This window comes from Hyperolius riggenbachi, chromosome 3 (assembly GCF_040937935.1).
Source record: "Hyperolius riggenbachi isolate aHypRig1 chromosome 3, aHypRig1.pri, whole genome shotgun sequence".
NCBI classification, from domain to species: domain Eukaryota; kingdom Metazoa; phylum Chordata; class Amphibia; order Anura; family Hyperoliidae; genus Hyperolius; species Hyperolius riggenbachi.
The window spans coordinates 311,408,452-311,416,622 of record NC_090648.1 but is presented as its reverse complement, the minus strand read 5'-3'; the positions used below and the strand labels follow the sequence as shown (position 1 = coordinate 311,416,622).

The window sequence follows — 8,171 nt, the reverse complement described above, 5'->3', positions numbered from 1 at the left end:
CATGTCTCATCTGAGCACAGCATCTGCCATGCTCAGATGCAATTCCATGGGGGAGCCACCTGTCTATCGGCCGTCCCGTGTCCTAGCTAGCACCCGACTGGCAAATGGGAGTAGCTTACAGTCAGTGAATTCACCAACTTCAGCTGCTCATGAAAAAATAGTCTAAAAACACTGGGACTTGTTTAGCTGTTGTGCTGAACCTCTAATACTTACTGCGTTGGATATACTAAGTTCTTTTAGAGATCCCCATGAATATCCATTTGAGTCTCCAGCAGGCCTGGAGAGTGTGAATAATCAATTGTGTGGCACTGCAGATGCATGCATCCATAGCAACATATAAATACAGGGCTGTCACTGCTATCACCTGATTGAGACTGTAAGTACACAACTGCTAATTTAGTGTTTTTTCATATCCCCCAATGTTTCAATGTGACCAGGGGAACACTGCAATTTTATAGCACATAATAGCAAACTGTTTTTTTTCCAAATCCAGCCCAGCTTTGCCGGATTAATTATACTGTCCCGACCAAAGATGTTTAGAGATTATTAGATATACTTCAGCATATCAGGATGTCTGTGTCACTGACCCAGAGCAAGTATGCAGATTAAATTCTGATTCTGACTGTACTGGCTGTATGCTTGCTCTATCTGTGAGGCCTGGTTCAAATTAGTGGTGAGCAGAATGTATAATGTACAAATGGACTGGTATGTGAACAGATCCAATGTTAAACCAATGGATCCATTCACATCCATCCGCCTGTACGGATCCGTTGCCATTCCACTCAACGGACAAAAAAATGCAACAGGACCTATTTTCCCGGACTGTTGTGCCCAGCGGACCGGAAACGGAAGGTTTTGCAGCTTCATAGGAACAAATAGAAAACAGATAGTTTACACCACACTGGCTGTAAAAACGGATAGTTTTTACCTGATCCTGATGGCAGGATCCGTATGGCCATTTCCATGAAAAACACAAAAGTGAACCAGGCCTGTGACTCAGAGGAAGTCTACTGAAGTCAAAAGATCAGTAAGGCAAACAGAATCAAAAGACATAACAACAAAGCTTGTTTAGGTGATACCTTTAATGACTAACTGTACAAGATTTCATTGCAAGCTTTCGAAAGTTTCTTCTTCAGGCATGTTTCAGAACTGGTTCAGAACCACAGCCAGGTGACTGTTATTTAAAAAGGAAAGAGAGGTGTCAGTCTCTGTCATCATTTCACTACATACCTTTGTGGAATTTTTTGTCAAAGAACCATTATGTCTAAATAAAGCATGTGTTCTTTTATAGATAGAGTTAGGTATTGGCTTGTGCTGTCTATAGAATGTAGATGTTACACCAGGGAGGTCTGTAAACATACTGTAACACACAGTCATCACCACATTGCAGTTACTTTAACTGAATACATGGTAAGTGGTAGACATACAGGATCAGTTTCCATGGTACCACAGACAAATGCATGCATATAACAAAACAGCAAGAAAACACAATCATCATGTGCATCCAAACAAAACAAATGAGAATCTGCAAATCATCAAATATCCTGAATGTAGCAATGAGCTCACCAGAAAACATTCACTCAGCACAATTTATGGCTTATAAGTGAGATTTACAAACTCTACAGTTCAAGTGTTCTAATGATGCCAGCTCTCTTATATGTGCCAGTTATCCTGACCTCACTTGGACACTACACTCATAGTTTATTTTTTTGACTTCTGAGATCTTTATGCAAATAAAATTATCTTGGCATGAAACATTTGTCTAACATTTAACATCTTGGCCCTGATTCACTAACCTACAGTAAGATTGGGTGCGCAGGCAGCACACAACAATTTTACCATTGCTACCACTGACAGCGTAGTGTCATAGATGGATGGAGATGTAATAGGGCCCTAGGCAGGGCAGTAGATTTGGGACCCCCTTGTGTTACCTTTGGTAAGTTCAAAGAAAGTAGTAGGTGGGACGCTAGACCCCAAGCACCTGCCTAGGTTGCTTGAGGGATGATCCTGCTCTGTGTAGCGTGCTTTGCCTAATTAGCACAACTTGCATTACCTGAGCAGAGTACCCAACTGCCCCATTTTCGTCGGGACGGTCCCGATTTTGGTGGGCCGTCCCGCTGTCCCACGCTGCCCCCCCCCCCCCCCTTTGTCCTGGCCGCAGGGGAGAGAGGGGGAAAAAAATGATCGAGGCACCAGCCCGGGATACGGTATGCGCCATGGATGGCCGCCGCCATTAAACTTCTCCCTCCCTACCTCCTAATATGCCCCCAGTGTCCCCTTCCCCCCGCAGAGTAAAAAATGCGCAGCAGAGAGGGCTGTAACTCTTACCATTGCCTCTCCGCTGCATACTGTGGAAAGAATTTTAATAATTAATATGTTAACCTTTTATAACCTACGTGGCTATAACGACCACATGCACAAGATCAGATTATTGTGTTAGAGTGACACTTTAAGTAAAAAGATTGTTAACCGAGGAGTTATCACGATATCACTGAAAATATATTCTGCATATATTTTGAACCATTTACTGTGTACAGTTTTTTTTCCATATTCCTTCACAGTAAGCCAGAACAACCTTCAACCCCCCTTCAGTGTCATTCTGTACCAAGCACAGAGCCAGCAGGTTGAGAGGACCAGTTTAAACCAGTTCTCTGAAAGTATGGGTGATTCTGAAGGACATGAGACAAGAAACTGATGTCAGAAGATTTCTCTTTCATGTTCACTTTCATTTATTCATGAGGGACACAGAGGAAGAACAACCCCACCTAAAAGGAGGAACTGGACATGCTGATTGGACTTTTAACAGAAAGAACTGCCCAAAGGGAGGAATATTTTATTATATTCATTAGGTTTAAAAGCCTCTGCGCACAGGAAGAGCTTGCTTTTTCTTTGCTTAGCAGGATTTGTGTAGCTACAATCCATACTCATGCTGACTGAGAAAACGCCCTTGTACAAGAAATAAAGACTTCTATGATTTTGGCAAATGAATGAAGAGTGTCTCATAAGTGAGTTTATTTACTTTTAACATCTGGTCTTTCGGACCGGAAAACCTATAGTCACAAAAACGTGAGGCCCAGGAGCGCGTTTGCGACTGGCGAATCTGATAACAAGCTGGTGAAAGCCCACCGGGACGACGTTTCCTTCAAAAGCAGGTGGCCAAACGCAACTGGAGCTCACCTCTTTTGTGACGTACGGTTTATTTCGAACCGTGAGACTTCTTCAGCCAAGGTCGGTGAAATCGCCTACTTAGGATTCTAAAACAAACTTCTCGGGTGTCCTGAAAGCTTCTTAAATTGTAAGTACTACCTTTTTATTTCTGTAACTTCTCATACGCAGGGCTGCGCAAAATTAGAGTGTAAGTTGTTGATGTGTTGTTATGATGTTTGAAGTATGTTTAAAGGTTTAACTCCCTAAGTCCTAAGTCCCAAGTAACGGTTTATTACACTGAGCATTGTCAGGTCTCTGCTGCAGCCCCCGAGGTGCCTTAGCAGGAAAGTTTTTATCTTAATGCAGGCACTCTGCCTCAGCGGGAATTGTAAGATCTTTGCACTGTAAATACATCTTTGTGCATAAAGGGCAGTACGCTTTCCGGGAGGGGACCCACGGAACATTGTGAAGAGGTGTGTAAACAAGGGGGGGGGCGAGTTAAACAGTAAAAGAATTGTTCGATTGTTGTGAGAGAATGGGCCAAAATACAGGAAAGATCAAGGCTACTGATGATGAATGTGTTATGCGCAAGAAAAATAAAAACTGGGTAAAATATTGCAGCCTGTGGAAAAATAAATATGATTTTTCAGGACATTTGCATTTTGAGGAGTGCAGAAATCTTGTTTCTCGAATTAAATGTGATGCTCAGGGAAATGTGGTTTTAGAGAAGCAATATGGTTTACCAGAAGCTCAAAGATGGCTACTAGAAGCATGTACAAGGAGGGGCCAAGTCTTAGCACATTGGTTAGGGATAGAGAACAAAGACTTGGAGGAGGTACCATCTACTGTATGCCAAGTTCCCCGGGACTTTCCCCAAAACCAAACTCAGCCCCTCCCACAAAAGGTGGATGGGACCTCCCAGACATATGAGGCGGAATATAGTATTAATGCATCAGATATAGATGAGCTATTGGATACAGTGATGAAGGTTTTTAGTAAATATAGAGGTATAGCTCCCCCTGCTGTTGAAACGACAGATTCCCCTTATGAACGGTGTAGGATTGCTATACGTGAGGTTTTGACTGAAGGATTGTGCAAGTGTGTCACACAATATATTGTGGATCATAGAGTCTGCAGACCGAGTGATTTTCTAGAAAGCACCCGGCACCCTGTATGTGTGAAAGGGAAGAAAGTTGCTACATATGTTTCTGATGGCAACAAGGAAAGTAATTGTTATGAGAATGGTGGTAACAGCCACACACGCCCACAAAAGCGCAGATTTAAGGACTATGAAGGTCGCAAACAACGCAGAGAATGTTTTGAATGTGGGTTGAAAGATCACCAGGCCCGGAATTGCCCCCAGAGGGCCAGAGGGGCCACAGTGACAGAGTGTAGTTTAGGGTACTAATTTGTGCCCTAAGTTGAAGGTAAATGTGTAAGTGTATTACTGAAAAGCGAATGTCAAGATGGAATGTTACGTTGTGGTGTGTAAGATGTGAAGCTGGGAATTCTGAGCTCTGAAATCTAAATCACCAGAGCTCCCTAGGGAGTGTGCAGCAGAGGGGGAGAAGGGGGGCCTATAGGAGAAATCCACAAGTTATGAGCTGCTGTTTGTCTGTTCGTTGTTTGTGTAGTTTGTACAGTATATAAATGTCTGTACAAGTATTATACTCTGTCTGTTTGATGTTTGTCTGAAGATTGAAAATTTAAAAGTGATTCTTACTGTTTGTCTGTAAATGTCGGTTATTTGAAATGTGTTTGTACTGTTGAATTCTGTGAAATTTGAGTGGAGTTTCTGTCTGGAATCTTTGGACCACTTTGGCAACTTTTACTGCAAATCAAATGAATGTGTCTGACTGTATTGTGTGTGCAGCGGCTAGACCGCAGATTGCTCTGGTACCAGTAGTGGCGAGTGGGTCTGAATTAGAATGTATGATACAAAGTATGATAAGTGTGAATCAACCACGGAACTGTACCATAGAGAGAGCCCGTATGAAGGTACCAGGCACGCCGCAGCGTGCATTTGCTACAGCCAGCAATCTTACGTGCTATAATAGATCTGCCCCCAGTAACCATCCAATGATCAAGTATTGTGGAGAAATAGTGGAGATAACCAATGATAAAGGGTTGAGCCTAGGAACAAAATGGCAGTTAGAAGATACTTGGTGGACTTGTGAACCCAACAAAGCAGAATCATCATTGCCACCAGAATGGAAAGGGTTGTGTGCCCCTGTCTGGATGATAGAACATGTCACTATATTGCCCTATGAGTCCTTTAAAATTTTGGTGGATAAAAAGGTACACCGGAGTAAAAGGGAGGCACCAAAAGGGAGTTTGGACCCATATGTATATATTGATGCAATAGGGGTCCCCAGAGGGGTGCCAGACGAGTTCAAGGCTAGGAACCAAATTGCTGCAGGGTTTGAGTCCATTTTCCTATGGCCAACAGTTAACAAAAATGTAGATTGGATTAATTACATTTATTACAATCAGCAAAGATTTGTTAATTATACTAGAGATGCTATCGAAGGTTTGGCAGAACAACTGAAAGCAACATCATTAACAGCACTGCAGAATAGAATTGCATTAGATATGCTGTTGGCAGAGAAGGGGGGTGTATGTGAATTTTTTGGGGAACAATGTTGTACCTATATTCCAGATAATACATCCCCTGATGGAAAAGTGACAGTGGCTCTTCAGCAGTTAAAAGACCTATCCGAAGAGCTGAAACGAAACTCAGGTGTTTCAAACCCAATAACAGACTGGTTACAGAACTGGTTTGGAAGCTGGACTTCATTTTTTCAGAGTTTTGGTATCGCATTCCTAACTGTTCTTATGGTTCTGTTCCTACTAGCCTGCTGTATTTTTCCAATGCTGAGAACATTTTTTGCAAGGTTGATAGATAAGCATATGAGTACTACTATGTATGCAGCCTTAGCACAGCATGATGAAGAAGCATACGGTGATTTGGGAGGAGATTATGATGGTATGCTGGAGGGAGATGGCCAGGCCAACGTGTGAGGCAATAATTCCAGCTCACGGCCAGAGCCTGATTTTTGTTTTTGATCATTTCACTTTTATGCCCTGACTTGCTGTAGTGCATACCCATTTGCAGCAAAGGGGAATAGAAGGCTGTGTTTGCTTGAATTTCTAACCCCTGTAGTGGAGACACATTTGCAGATACCTGAGGTTTAAGTAAGCATAAGCACAGAAATGTGAATGTAAATATTTCTTTTTATATTCATATATAAAAAAAAAAAAAAGGCCACAACCCACAGTATTAATTATAAACAGGAGGGAAATGTGGAAAGAATTTTAATAATTAATATGTTAACCTTTTATAACCTACGTGGCTATAACGACCACATGCACAAGATCAGATTATTGTGTTAGAGTGACACTTTAAGTAAAAAGATTGTTAACCGAGGAGTTATCACGATATCACTGAAAATATATTCTGCATATATTTTGAACCATTTACTGTGTACAGTTTTTTTTCCATATTCCTTCACAGTAAGCCAGAACAACCTTCAACCCCCCTTCAGTGTCATTCTGTACCAAGCACAGAGCCAGCAGGTTGAGAGGACCAGTTTAAACCAGTTCTCTGAAAGTATGGGTGATTCTGAAGGACATGAGACAAGAAACTGATGTCAGAAGATTTCTCTTTCATGTTCACTTTCATTTATTCATGAGGGACACAGAGGAAGAACAACCCCACCTAAAAGGAGGAACTGGACATGCTGATTGGACTTTTAACAGAAAGAACTGCCCAAAGGGAGGAATATTTTATTATATTCATTAGGTTTAAAAGCCTCTGCGCACAGGAAGAGCTTGCTTTTTCTTTGCTTAGCAGGATTTGTGTAGCTACAATCCATACTCATGCTGACTGAGAAAACGCCCTTGTACAAGAAATAAAGACTTCTATGATTTTGGCAAATGAATGAAGAGTGTCTCATAAGTGAGTTTATTTACTTTTAACATCACCAGAATCCCATCTGGTCTTCTCGGCTTCCAGCTTCCTGTGACGTCACCGAGAAGACCAGATGAGATCCCGGCACGGAGATGCAATGGTAAGAGTAACAGGCCGCTCCGCTGCCCATTTTACTCTGCGGGGGGAAGGGGACATTGGGGGGCATATTAGGAGGGAGGGAGGGAGAAGTTTAATGGCGGCGGCCATCCATGCCGCATACCGTATCCCAGGCTGGTGCCTCGATCGTTTTTTTCCCCCCTCTCTGCCCACCCACGGCCACCCTCCTCCCCACCCACTGGCACCCTTAAGTTCCTCCCTTTCAGGAGTAATTAATTTTATTAATTAAAAATATTTATTTAAAAAAAATTGGTGGGCGTGACTAGGGGGTTGGGGTGTGGCCAGGGGTGTGGCCTAACTGTCCCGCTTTCAGTACTTCAAATGTTGGGAGGTATGCCTGAGTAATGCAAGCATTGTTAGGGCAATGTGGACCATGCTAATTATGGAATGTGTGCTACGCTGTCAGTGGTAGTAACGGTGAAAGTAACTGGGAAATTGCCATGTGCTGCCTGTGCATGATACATTTTCTGTAGGTTAGTGAATTAGGGCCCTCATTTCAAACAAGGCTAGTATTTAGAATGCTTTGACTATCTTATATACATTCAGAGTTCTAAAACATCAGTTGTGACTTTTGTGTGTGACTATTTTGGACTGAATTGTTCCAGAAGCCAGATGGAATATTCCATCCAGGTGGCAAGATGACATGAGCCACACACTGACATATATGGGCGTGGTCCATTCTCTGTATCCTGGTTTCCTCAGTCTGGTTCTTTCTTTTGTCCATGATGATACACATCAGAGTTGTCTACCTTCTGATGAAATAATACAGTCAATAAATAGGATATTTAATTGACATTTGCTGTGGCATTTCTTTTGCTGTGCTGATGTTGTGCACAAATGAAGCTATTAACTTTTTAGCAGCTATTTGGCTGCAGGGCTGAATTTTTCCTGCTGCTGGAGAAGTGTGCATTCCCCCGGCTGGCAGGCTAGGCAGAGT

At 42.4% G+C, this 8,171-nt stretch overlaps 1 long non-coding RNA gene across 1 annotated transcript; it reads left to right on the top strand.

Annotated features, from left to right (window-relative positions):
- Window positions 1-2,358: 2,358 nt before the first annotated feature.
- On the top strand, window positions 2,359-7,088 carry LOC137563768 (uncharacterized). The gene is made up of 2 exons (XR_011030432.1): window positions 2,359-3,295; window positions 6,662-7,088. It is a non-coding gene; the product is annotated as an uncharacterized lncRNA (long non-coding RNA).
- Window positions 7,089-8,171: the final 1,083 nt, after the last annotated feature.